Below are 13,590 nucleotides of genomic sequence, written 5' to 3'. Positions count from 1 at the left end.
GGATATCATGGATTGTTATATTATATGGAATGTATGGATGGATGATTACGAAGCCCACGACCTCTTGTATGTTTCTGGTTCGAATGCTATCTTCTCTCTCCCTTTCGTTTTTTGCCTTGGAATAATAAGGCTCGCTCTCTGACTCCTTATATACTCCCCGCGACTTCTGATCGGGGTTTCTTTTTAAATGTAATTGGAGTAGCATAGGAATTCTAGTGAGGTTTTATTTTTAAACAAACCCATGGAAGAAGGTCCACGGAGGAGGAGGCCCACAGAGAAGGCGACCCATGAAGAAATTACAAGACCCATCAATATGTTGATGGGTAAAGTATTTTGTACTAGCATAGGGCCACATTAAACTGACTATAGACTTAACTGTGTTCCATGTGATGATTTATTGCTTTAGCATTTGATGTTATGCATGCAACACAATTATGTAATGAGGTCTCGATCAAACAACTCAAATATTAATGCTCACTTGGTTGACTTGTATTAAAATGATTTGATCTGTCCAAGGTTTCCATCCACAATAATGTGGTGAGGTAGCTGTCACTATCTAAGTGTGGTCTCACGAGTCGTGGCACATTTGGACTAAAAGCAAGCTGTACCATTATTGTGAACAAAGGAACATGCTCATTGTTTTCCTATCTCACGAGTCATGGGGGCGACAGTTGAGGTGAGATTTGGTTGATGGATTGAGCCCAACACTGATTAAATATTAAGCCCATAATGGACTTGAATCGAAATGGCATTTCGATCTGTACAGACCTTCTATCCATAACAATATCATGAGGAAGCTACTACTATCCAAATGTGGTCTCACGAGTCATGGAATATTTAGAATATAAGACGAGCTGCATTATTGTTATGAATAAATGAACAAGCTCGTTGTTTTCTTGTCTCACGAGTCGTGGGTGGCGACAATTGATGTGTAATTTGGTTGATGGGTCGAGCTTAACACTGAGTAGCATGATTCGATTGGAGTCCTCGAGATCATGTGAAAAAGTGAGGCAATATATCATAGGAATCTCACAAAATGATAATAGCATCAGTTGCCTCCCACAAGGAGTTTTCCATGTAAATTGGAAAAGTGGGGCATGTTAAATTTTTCTTGTGGATCCCGAGCCCACTAAGAAAGCATTTCCCAAAATTCCACTTGAGAGTAGTGGGATTTTGTAGAAATAGTGGGAGGGGTTAATGACTAAATGATCAAGTCTTAACACAAACTTAACGATATTTCAATAATCTACATATTCTTTCTACTCTGTGCTTAGAATTCATGTCTTGGATTTGTTTTTCAATTTTTCTTTATTTTGAGATTTATTTCATTTAATATAACACAATTAATAAAATTGACTGCAAAAATCGAAGGATGGTCCTCAATTTCAGAACCTAGGCTTATATCATGAAAAAGCCACTTCCATCGGACTTGCGAAATGAATCCTTGCTTAAGAAATATTTGACGTTCGGGATTAAGGCATAAGGACAATCGCAAGGTTTGCAGCGTCATACCTACTTCTATCATCCATGAGCATTATATATATAGGCTGGACAACGTTGGCTCAATAATGCTCCACATAAATCAAATTTATGCGACATTGAACCGGCATATTAGATATGCCGCGACGAAAGCATTTCTTGAAGCCAAGATGACTTAAGGTCGTCTGTACATGAACTTGACTTAAGATGCAATCCCTTATGCAGAAGCTCTAAGACCTCAATGTTGATCTTAAAAGGGAATGTACATTGACGTAGTCCTTCAGGTCTCTTCATCCCTCCCTTCAACCTAGTATAACAAACTCTAAATAGGCTTGATAAGACCATTCATGAATTGATAAAAATGGTTGGACCAATACGAGGCAACAATTGAAGAATTTGCACCGTCGGTATTGGATTTGGAGGCTTCAACCTCAAGAGCGAAATGTAAAGATGCCGGATGCTGAATGAGAAAGAAGGATGACGCAAAGTTACCTGCTGCAAGCGCTTTGAGCGCTCCTGTCGCCTTGATGGGTGAGGGTAAAAGAAAAATGGAAAAGTGGTTCAGCAGTCAAAACGTGATGTTTGCATAAAATTGCCAAAGGGCATCAGAAGAGGGAGTATCGTGAAATCCCCTTCACCCAAGCTATGGCATTTGATGAGCAAATATGACTACAATTTATATTCCCAATGTGTTGGACATTTGCTCTCAAAGCGCATTTCTACAAATGGTTTGCAGAAATGAAAAGGAATAGAACGCTAAGACATAGTTTTAAAGCTAGGAGATGGCTAGGCCATTACTGCAAAAGCATAAGACTTAGTAAACTTAGCCATTAGTATTCATGTTAAATTAGTATACAATCATGTAACCCAACATGATCAAGTTGTTAGTTAATTATTGGACAACTTAGACTACAAACTTGATCAATAAAAGATTCTTTTGAGTCTGCTGAGTTATTGAATTATCATACTTCATAAGTCTGTAAATACACGAATACTAGAGAAGGTTCACAAGTCTAAGGACCTCTGAAAAGTTCGGAGGAGTTAGACTTGAGGTGGAGAACCAAACTGGTTACGGAGACAAACCCTTCTATGGGATCGAAGTGGTGCATATTTAGTAGGAGTTCTTGAAATATCCAAATGAGAATGGAATTCTCATTCAGTGAAATTCCTCCGGAAGAGACGATGTTGAACTATCTCTTCTTCCTTAACCTTGATTGGATATGGTTCCATCGGTATTTCACTGAATTAACTGGCCTATTTGGATGTGGACTTTCAAAAACCGTCAAGTTGAAAACATGGTGTTTTTCTTAAATTCATAATCCAGACATCATATTTGATATGGATTGGCAAACCTGTGAGCTACAAAAGTCTTGAGTATGAGGAATTGTCCTGCATACGTTGAAGGACTAGTGGGAGGCAAATTTGACTCCGAGTCTGATTTATACAGGTTCGTTATGAAATAATGCAAACATCATATACAATAGAAACTTTACTGACCATGTCTAAGTTCTCCAAAGGACAATCAAAAAATTTCAGTTACCTAAAAGATATGAGTTTCTGAAACCGGACAAGGAGAAGCGATGTAAGACATCGATCTGGATAAATGGCTTGGAGCAATAAAATCCACTATGGAGTTCAAACTAGGTTTGAACGTCCTGCATACTTGTTTTTATAAGTCCATGAGGTACATGACTCGGCCAAGAATAAGATGGAATATTAGTGGGAGCTCAATTATGTTCCTAGTATTTTAAATGGTTAAAAAATCTTTGATCATTTGTAATGATAGAAAGAAGTTGTGGAATTCTAAAACATGAATATTGTTCATAAACTTCTCTATATAGGAATTAGATTCCTCTCTAGGGATAAGCCATGCAAGATTCAATCGTGATAGACTGGTGAGGAACTTAAATGTTTGTCATCCCCTACGTCTTTGTTGTAAGCAGCATAGGAATGTTGTTCGGTGCACTAAGCCCGATGTTGCTTATGCTTTTTAAGCATAACAATGAATATCGAGTGTGCACCGACGAGGCGACAGACAACTATTAAAGGACTATCTTTAATACATGAATAAGGATTAAAGAAAGCTCTTGACGCACATTAATGGAGAGTTGATTCTTGAATGCTATAGCAATAATAGCTTCCAGCATCATATGAATAATATTTAATCTGAAAACGAGCGTACATTCAAGCTTTATGATAATGTGGTAATATTGGAAAGGTTCCAAGTGGAGTACCACAAGGAACTTCATCATAAAAAATTGAATGTATGGCAACTTTAAAAGTTATATTGAAAAACGGTTAGGATTGAAAAAAAAATTATTGGGTGTGCTACCTAGCATAGCTAGTAGTCACCTTGGAGGATGAAATCTAGGCTAGGGCACAAGGTAAAAGGCCCGAGATCTCATCACAGTTCCAAGAAAAATCTTAGACACCATCATCTGCGTGGTGCAATGATAGGAAGATGTAACGTGCGGTTGGACCACAGGACATCGGCAGAAACTACAGTAGACCCATAAGACCTAGTCATTATCGCAGATTGCTCAATGATCAAAATAATCTAAAACTCTGAGAATTAGCTTTAAGGTCAAGTGTGAGATTGTTGGAATATGCGACTAAAAGCCAATTAGATTCGCAGTTTTGGAACCATTCAAGCAATGTTTATTTAAGCAATATTGTCTCGACGAATATGTTAATTATTCGTCATCAGCGCATGTGTCTTGTGCTTATCAAATTCCGTTAAGCACTGACGTCACAACAGATGCTCAAAGACCACTTAATAGCCCATGTAGTTGGGTTGCGCATTGGATGGCGGCTATCAAACCAACTTTGAGGGTTGTCTGAAAGTTCTAAGTTGAGGGCCTAAAAAATGGGCATCGAGAGTCCTATGAAGACTTGCACTGAGTATTGCATTCATTGGATGGGTGCCGTGTTTCATCGGCGACAGACGTTAGACGTCTATGCCATTTTAGTTGGTTAGTTGACAAGGTGGTCAACTAACTAAACTGACTCGCGGAGAACATCATATGGAAGTCATAGAGGCTTGGTCGGTATAACTTGAGCCCCCGGCCTCGATAGTACAGGAATAGTCCTTAGAGTTGAGGAATTACGGTAGTCACATGCATACAATGATTGTATCTTGGATCAATGGGAGAGGTGATCGTGTCACAGACATGATCATCATAAGCCCTTTTCAGTGCAGTCGGAGTATGTAGCGAGGACGGTGAGTTTTAAGAAGAGGATTCGTCCCCTGTCAGTATGTGATAGAGGTATCTCCTATGCACTTGGAGATGCGTTCACACTCTATGAATCTCTCGCCATAGTCGTTGATCGAATAGGAAAAAGAGGTTCCTATATCGAGAAACTTGGCGTAATGTGGTCTCAAATATTAAGCATAGATGCCTAGTCCAAGATGGGAACCGACACTTGATTCCATGTCCTAGATGGTAGACGGAAGGGCCATTCCCGTATGGACTCAAAGCCTAAATGTTCACACGGTTATTCACCTAGTCTCTAGTGTCATGGACCGTTGCTAGACGGCTACCCATGGTGATGGGCTTTCTTGATTAAAGTTTAACCAAGAATTATTAATTAAATTAAAATTAATTCATTATAGTGTAAACACTAGCCTAAGTCTAGTTGAAAGGTGAACCTAAAGAGTCAACATAAATCACTGGAAAGAAACAAGGAATTAATTTAGAATTAATTCCACAAGTAATTGGATTACTTACAAAGAGAGATCCATGGGACGGACAACGGCCTAAGAATAAATTAATGGCATTAGTTTATATTAGGTTTGTCCTTAACAAGATGGATCTTATCAAATAATTATAATATGGCTTATGTATTTAATTAGATTAAATACAAGTTGGGCTCAATTAAATAGATTTTTATTAAATTGAATTTAAATAAAAATTCAATGGGCTTGTATTTTTTTTAAGAAAAAAATTGGCCAAACCCTATTATATTGAGCCCATAGAAAATTACATGCAAAGAAATAAATGGCTAGCAAATTGTATTTTTGGAAAGTGCAATTCTAGCCATTTTGGGGATCTCTTTATTTGGAATAAAGAGAAATATGCCTAGTAGATAATAGATGTATTTAAAGATATTCTTAATTATCAAAAAATGTATATATATATATATATAAAATATAATTATTTGAGAAATTAATTATAATCATTAATACACACAAACAAAAAAGGGAGCTCTCGACCGCCCCTTCTCTCTCTAGCACTAGGTGCCTTTTTCTCTTCTTCTCTTCTAGGAAAGAGGACGTAGAGATCCCAAATCCAGTGTAATATGGACAAATTAGGGGTTGCTATGTTGGAGCCTCAAGTGAAAAATATTTCAAACGACCGTGAAAACGAAGGTATCGTTTTTCGCTCCTTTTAATTTTGGTTTTAGTGATTATACATCAGCCCCAAGTTAGTTTTTATTTTAGTATATCGAATGCCCGGGAACTTCAAGGGTACACTTCTTGGATTGATTTAATTTCTGCGCTTAATGTTTCGTTATTACGCGTTTCATTTACCGCTTCCACTAGCGCGTTCCCGGACCGTACCATGCGATCCCTTCACTTTCGTGGTCGTTTTTTCTTGCACGAGAAGACCACGTCCTTGTAGTGGGAGGGTGGATGTTTCTGGAGGATCTCATCATCGAGATCTATCTTTGAACAGATTCGGAATGGAGGGAATCAATGTTTGTAGTCGTGCAAGAAAAATCAATGAGGGTAAACTCTGTTTTACATTTTTCACCTCTTTTTTTATTGTGATTCTATGTGGCCTTTTATTTTTATTGTACACCAAACGCCCAAGAAAGATCAAGGGTACATCCCTTGATCGGGAGATTGTATGTTTATATCTGTGTTTTTTAATTTTTCACGCTTTCACCGTGTTTCTCGGGCCGATCCACTCCCTTCATTTTGCAGTGATCTGCCTACTATTTCTCAGACATAATACGTTCTTCTATCGTAGACCCAGCAGGCAATGTCCTAGGAAGTGACTCATCAATGATGTATTCTTGGTTCTCATTGTCGAGGACTATCCTCAGACTGTGCAGCCACTCAAAGTAATGGTTCCATTAGATTTTGGTTCTCAATATCATAGTTAAAGGATTCTTAGACATGATCTACGTGAAAATGTAAAAGTAACAATTAGCAAATAATTATATTATTTTTAATTTGAAGTTAAGGACTTGGACTTCAGTCACTAACCCTCCATTATTTATGCGAAAAGCCCATCACTCTCAAATGAAGTTTTTAAAAATCATTTCCTAGTGAGCTTGATGTGGCATCCATAGAATTTTATACATAATTGAGAAACTAATTGATAATTATTAAGAACTTTGAATTTTATTACAAATAAAGTATAGGTCGAAATTTGAATATATTAAGACTTGAAAGAAATGAAACCAAGGTTTATAATATAATTGGGGGCAAATCATATAAATTAATGAATTAGGGGATGTAATGGAAATTTTGATAAAAGTTTAAATAAAATTTAAAAAAAAGAAAGAAAAAAATAAAATTTTAGAATTGGTGAGGCTCACGTGAGCACTCACCACCGCCTCAACTAATTGAGGCTAATATATATATATATAAATATGTGTGTGTGTGACCACACACACAAACTATTATTTACACACATACTCGTCGGAAAAGAAAAAGAACTAGTAAGATTTACTTTTTAAATTTTTATTATTCATATAATTACATTATTTGGTTATTCCATTTATTAAATGTAATTTATATTGTTTGATGTAATATTTAATCTAAAAATTTTACGAGTTGACTATTTAAATTAATATTTAATTAAATATCACATTTGACTTAAGAATGTTATAGTTGGTTAACTAAATTATTATATTTGTTAGATTTAATCATTACTATAGTTAATTTACTCAATTTCATTAGGCCTATATTGACCAAATAATCAATTATATGTATTAGTATTTAATTAAATTCTAGTAGCGAAAAATTGATAGAAAATTCAAAGATATATCCGAAGATTATATTTAAAAAATATTAGAAACTTATATTTGAGAAATATTATGGTTATTAAAAAGAAAAATGAGACTTTTGTATTTTTTTTATTTCATTCAGGGTTGTTATAGAGAAGATAGTTATAAAGATATAAAGGGTTTGATTACATGAATTCTTATATGTTAGTTGATAAATTAAATATATACTTATGAAGCTTAGAAAGTTTAATAGTTTAGAAGAAAACAGAACGGAGGGTTGAATTTCAATATTAATTAAATATTAAAAGACTGGAGGAAATGTGCAAGTATTATCTAATGTCTTATTTTACCAATTATCATATTTTAAATATATGAGTTATACGTATAGTACTTTATTATAGGACATGACGATAAAGTAGAGGGTTGAGCAGTTCTTTATGTTAATTTAATCATTTTTATATTTAAATTAAGTATAGCTGATTGGATTTATATATATGTGAATATTAAATATTTGTTATTTATATATTTGATCATGGATGCTGACCATTTAGATGGATTACCTCGAACCTGTGCAATTATTAATATGTGCATATCTCTGGTTATGTTTTACAGAAGTCAAGTGAATAATTATGTAGTCATATAATTAGATTGTCGAATGAAATCAAATAGAAAATTTATTGATGAGGAAATAATTGGTATATAGAATTGAATGATAAAATTAATAATGTTGATGTTGTGATTTAAAACAAAGGATGGCTTACCTAACTGGGAAGCATACTGCAATAGTTTATGATGATATGATTAATGACGAGCTGTGAGTTGTCATTGATCTATGGAGATGATGCGACATATCGTATGAGCTGTGTGCTATGTGATATGATTGATTATGGGATATCATACGAGTTGTGTGTTGTGTGATATGATTGATGATGGATATTATACGAGCTGTGTGTTGTGTGGTATCATTGGTGATGGTCTATCATATAAGCTGTGTGTTGTTTGACATCGAAAAAAAAAAAGAGAGAGATATTGTGATTGAGGTGATGATAGCCAGCACGACCATTAAGTGATGCACTCCAACTTAGATAACATCTAAAAAAATAAATGATAACATCAGATATTATATCGTGGATTGTTATATGATTGAGAGTATGTGTTACCTCTTACATCTATTATTATTGTACAATGATTGCATTATAGTTGACTTGCTGCATATGTATATATCTAGATTGGTTAACTGTACTTATTGAGTAGGCAGCTCATTCCTTCTCATGAAATTTTTCAGGAGATAGATCATACAGACTAGCCATATTGAACTTTGAGTCGTGCCGTTATTCTTATAGGTGGGTCGGTCGTGACATCTAAAGTCGAAACGTCTAGCTATGTGATTATTAAATATACTAGTCTTTTACCGGGTTTGCATTTTAAATTTTGTATAGCTTTTCGCTATTTTCTTTTTAGGTTGTATACATGAGTACATCCGTGGAAGATACTTTGTTCTCGCCCCTTCACGTGAGTCTGAGGATTCCAAGAAAATCACATTATTCGACGTTCGACCTGACTCATCAACCAAATCATAGCGCAGGCTGTCGCCCCTACGACTTTTGAGACAGGGAAACAGAAGCGTATTCACTTTGTTTACAATAATAGTGCAGTTTTATTTCGGTCCAGACGTGCCATGACTTGTCAAACCACATATGGGTAAAATCAATTTTCTCACTACATTATTGTGGATGGAATGCATGGAAAAACAATCTTTTATTAATTTCCATATTAGGGTCTAATTTTTTAACTTGCTCCAAAGTGAGAGTTATTCATTAGATTTTGACTGAGACCTCATCACATAATTAATAATTTACATGTTCAAATTCAAAATATCTAAAGCATTAATTGAAATGCATCGTAGGCAAAAATAAAAGTCTACCACGCCCTTATTGGATTTTTACAAGTCCAAAACCTATGCGACCCACTAAATCCGCAGTTGATCTATGATAGGCCTACGCTATTACAAGATATAAACCCATTTACACATAATGGGCCTCGTAACACCTATTTATCTTCTCGGTCTCCATCATGGGCACCGTCCTTTGGGCCTATTCTCCATGGATCTCCATAGGCCGACCCATGACCTCCTCCGTGGGCCTCCATCGTCTTGGCTTGCTCCTTATAGTTTATTTTACAAAATTAAATTAACCTCTCGAACCTATCTACTCTTATTACAACTGAAAATAAACTCTAATCAGAAGTTAGAGGGAGTACATAAATAGGGAGAAAGCAAACCTTTAAACAATCAGGGTAAAAAAGATGGAGATGAGAAAATTAAGAGGCACGCAGGGCTCAACCCAACAAAAACTAAAACCATTCATACGGTTTATGGACTTTGTGATCATCGAATTGCTAATCCAAATAACAGTCATGGCACCAAAATACTCCAAGTAATCATGCACCACACAACATATAAGCTATCCAATACCATAGAAAATCGCATATCCAGACCCAAAAATTATGTGCAATATGAATTTTTGTTCGAAAATCAATTTTAGTAATTTAATTTTTGAAAATACCAATTCTCAATTAAAATTAAATTCACCAAAATTAACTATTTCAAAAAATATATAGAAATTATCATAAAAATATTTTTTTGAAAAACAAACAGAAAACCCATGTTCAACCGCCAGGTCGGCCTAGCCAACAACCTCCTGCCAGGCGCACGTGGCGCAGCCAGGACCTTTGCCTACTACGCGTGCACTCCAGCTAGCATCCGCGCCTAGGGGTGTAAACAAGTCAAGCTTGACCTTTTTTGGTGAGCTCAAGCTCGAGTTCGATTTGTAGGAGAGTGGCTCGAGCTCGAGCTCAAGCTTGATCCTTACATTTTAATCTCGATCTGATGAGCTCGAGCGGATCGAGCTCGATTCTTACATTTCAAGCTCGATCTAATTTTTTGGTACATTTTTTTTAATTATTAATCTTATTAGATTAAATCATGGGATCGCATCACCAAATTTTTACATAAATTTATAAGTAATAAAATAGATTATTATAATGTATACTATGTTATAAATATACCAAAATATAGTGTGAAGTTTTAATTTATTGTTATAAATATAAACTACTAATTAGTTTAGTAGTAATATAATTAGTAAAATGTACCAAACAAAATTCATACTAAATAATTTAAAATTATAGAAAAGTATCCAATACCTGAAATAATGCAATTGAAATACATAAAAAAAATTTGTAGTTGAAATTAGTATATGTTCACAATCTGCAAAATTTATATATTTATAAATGTTAGTATAACATTAATGTAACTATCATCTTATATTGTTAAACAACATGGGTTAATCGGGTCATTAAAATTCACATCAAATCATTAGATATGATCAAACTTACAAAAAAAATACATTTGGTAAAGTTTTACATTTATTGGATATACGAATGTTGATATATCGTACACGGAACATAAGAGTAATCATTCAAGATGGCGTATCGTTGAATCAGGCTATGTTTTTTTAAATCATACCGTTTGATATGATCTAATGAACACAGTCTTGTATATATTTAAATTTAGTATGAATCGGGTGCCCGAATTTTAAGCTATCGTAATTATTGATTAAATTTTTTTATCTCATTATATATATAATAAAATAATAATTAAAATAACTAAAATTGTTCAACCATCATTATTATTATTATTATCATTACTTTTAGATTAATTCATAGGAATACTAAATTTTGACATAAATTTATAAATAATAAAATAGATTGCACAATGCATAGTATGTATCTTGATATAAATATGAAACTCAAAAATAGATAAAAAAAAATCATAAGTGAATTACTTGTCAATTTAAAAAAAGTATAACATAATACAAATATATATGAAATATAACATAAAGTTTATATGTTTTACATTAATAATAATTTTAATTATAAACAATATTATAATTTACTAAGTTGTTGATTAAATTTATTTTTGTATAAAGATTAAATGTATAAATAAAAGTACCATAGTTTATTATTATCCAAAATAAATTGTATGATATTGATTAATAATTATAATATATGGTAAATTTAGAGTATAAAATTGATAAAGTATTGAATATAAAATTAAATATATAAAACTTTCAAAAATAAAAAATAGAAATCGCGAGCTGATGAACAGAAATAATTGAATGAGCTCGAGCTCAAAATCAAGTCGGCTCGCGAGCTCGACCCATCTGCCACCCCTATCCGCACCTGCGCTCAACCCTATGCTTAGTGCGATGCCTGCGCATGCACGGGCCCTCGCCGGTAGACGCCTACGTGCACTGGCAAAGCTACAAGCGCAGGGCTCTCACCCGCATTCCCTCGCGCTTGCCAACTAGTGTCGATCGACAGGCAACAGCAATGTTGTGGTTTTTCAATATTTTTTAAACTATTTTTTTCTATAAATTTTGAAATAACAAGAATAATTGAATTTTTAGAAAATATAAAATTTTAAAAAATTTCTCATTCCCAAATTAAAAGTAAAATTAAGAACATAAATTCCTCAATCTAGATAGGCAATTAAACACCAGGCTCTGATACCACTTCAACAAAGTGGGTCGACCCAGGAAGCACGAAAAATATCGAATTAAAGCTTGTAAATATTCGATCAAGTGGTGCATCCTTTATCGTGCCCAGATGTTTGGTGTACAATAAGTAAATATAGGCCAAGAACCACTCGAGAAAACCAAGAGCGCTGAAAAGATAAAAAGAAACTTTACCGTTGTTGTTTTCTTGAATCGGCTACAGGTGTTGATTCCACCTCAATGAACGTTTAATTGAGATCCCAACATTGAGATCCTATAAATATGTCCACGCTCCCAGTGAAAGGACATAATCGTCTCGTGCTAGCAAGAATGATCATGAAAGAACTAGGATCAAATCAACATTATTGAATTAACAACTTTGATCCTCTTGATTTTTCTTTGATCAGAGAGACTAAGAAAAACTATGGAGAGAAGAGGAGAGAAATCCGGAAAGGAGAGTGTATAGTGTTCGGCTATATAATTATTTTGGGTATATATATATATATATATATAACTTAATCATAAACACATAGAGTTAACCTAATTAATCTCCAACCAACAACCAGCAAGCCCCTTCAAAAGGACCTGTGGTCAAGTAGGAGACTCCTTTGGAGCCCTAAGCATTACCACTTCACAAGGAGGAGTCTCGTCCTTAACCTAACCTAGGTCAATCAAAAGTCTTGGGCTTGTGTTTAGTAGAACGAGTTCAATCTAACTGAAGTTGAACCAAGCCTATGTGGAATGGGCTTTAATAAAATCAAATTATCAAATTCCATATCTTTTAATCCAATTAAAAGATCCAAGTCCTTTCTCTCTTTTAATTTATAAATTTAATTTAAAAAATTGGACCAAGTCAAAATAAATTAATCCAATTAATTTAAGGACTAACTTAAAATTCAGTGAATTCAATCAATTATATTTTCCAGTCATCCATCCAATGGATTGGTCAAAATAAATGATCTAATCATTAACGCCCTTCAAGAATTAATTTAATCCAATTAAATTAATTCGATTCTTCTAGAATGAATTTCAAATTAATTTCATCCAATTCTAATGGGAGGTGTATAACTCTAGGTTCACCCTCAGCTAAATTTGAGAATATTCCCAACACAATTAATTAAATTAAATTAAATTAAATTAATTTAATTATTTCTTATTATCCCATAACTAGAAATAGTCTGTTACCATGTGTGGTTGTCTAGCAACAATCCATGGTATTAGAGACTAGGTGAATAATAATAAACATTTAGGTAACTGAATTCATACAAGTAAGGTCCTCCCATCAATCGTCTCTCGACCTTAGTCTAGGATATGGAATTAGGCGTCGGTTCCCATCCTGGACTAGGCTTCTGTACTTAATAACTCGAGATTGAATTGCATGGGGAAACCTATCCCACTTATTAGTCAATATGACTACACATTCTAAGTAAAACGTGTTGTAGAGCATATAGGAGATGATATTGTCATAATATTGACCGAGGATGGATTCTTTCTTTGAATGCACTATTCTCACTGTACATTCTAACTGCACTGAATAAGGCTAAAAATGACCATATCTTTCGACACAGTCATTGCTCGCCAAATCTATGCTACAACCATC

This window comes from Sesamum indicum, linkage group LG7 (genome assembly GCF_026168435.1).
Source record: "Sesamum indicum cultivar Baizhima isolate 11 linkage group LG7, ASM2616843v1, whole genome shotgun sequence".
Taxonomy (NCBI): domain Eukaryota; kingdom Viridiplantae; phylum Streptophyta; class Magnoliopsida; order Lamiales; family Pedaliaceae; genus Sesamum; species Sesamum indicum.
The sequence above is the reverse complement of the archived record's forward strand: the minus strand, read 5'-3'. Positions refer to the sequence as shown.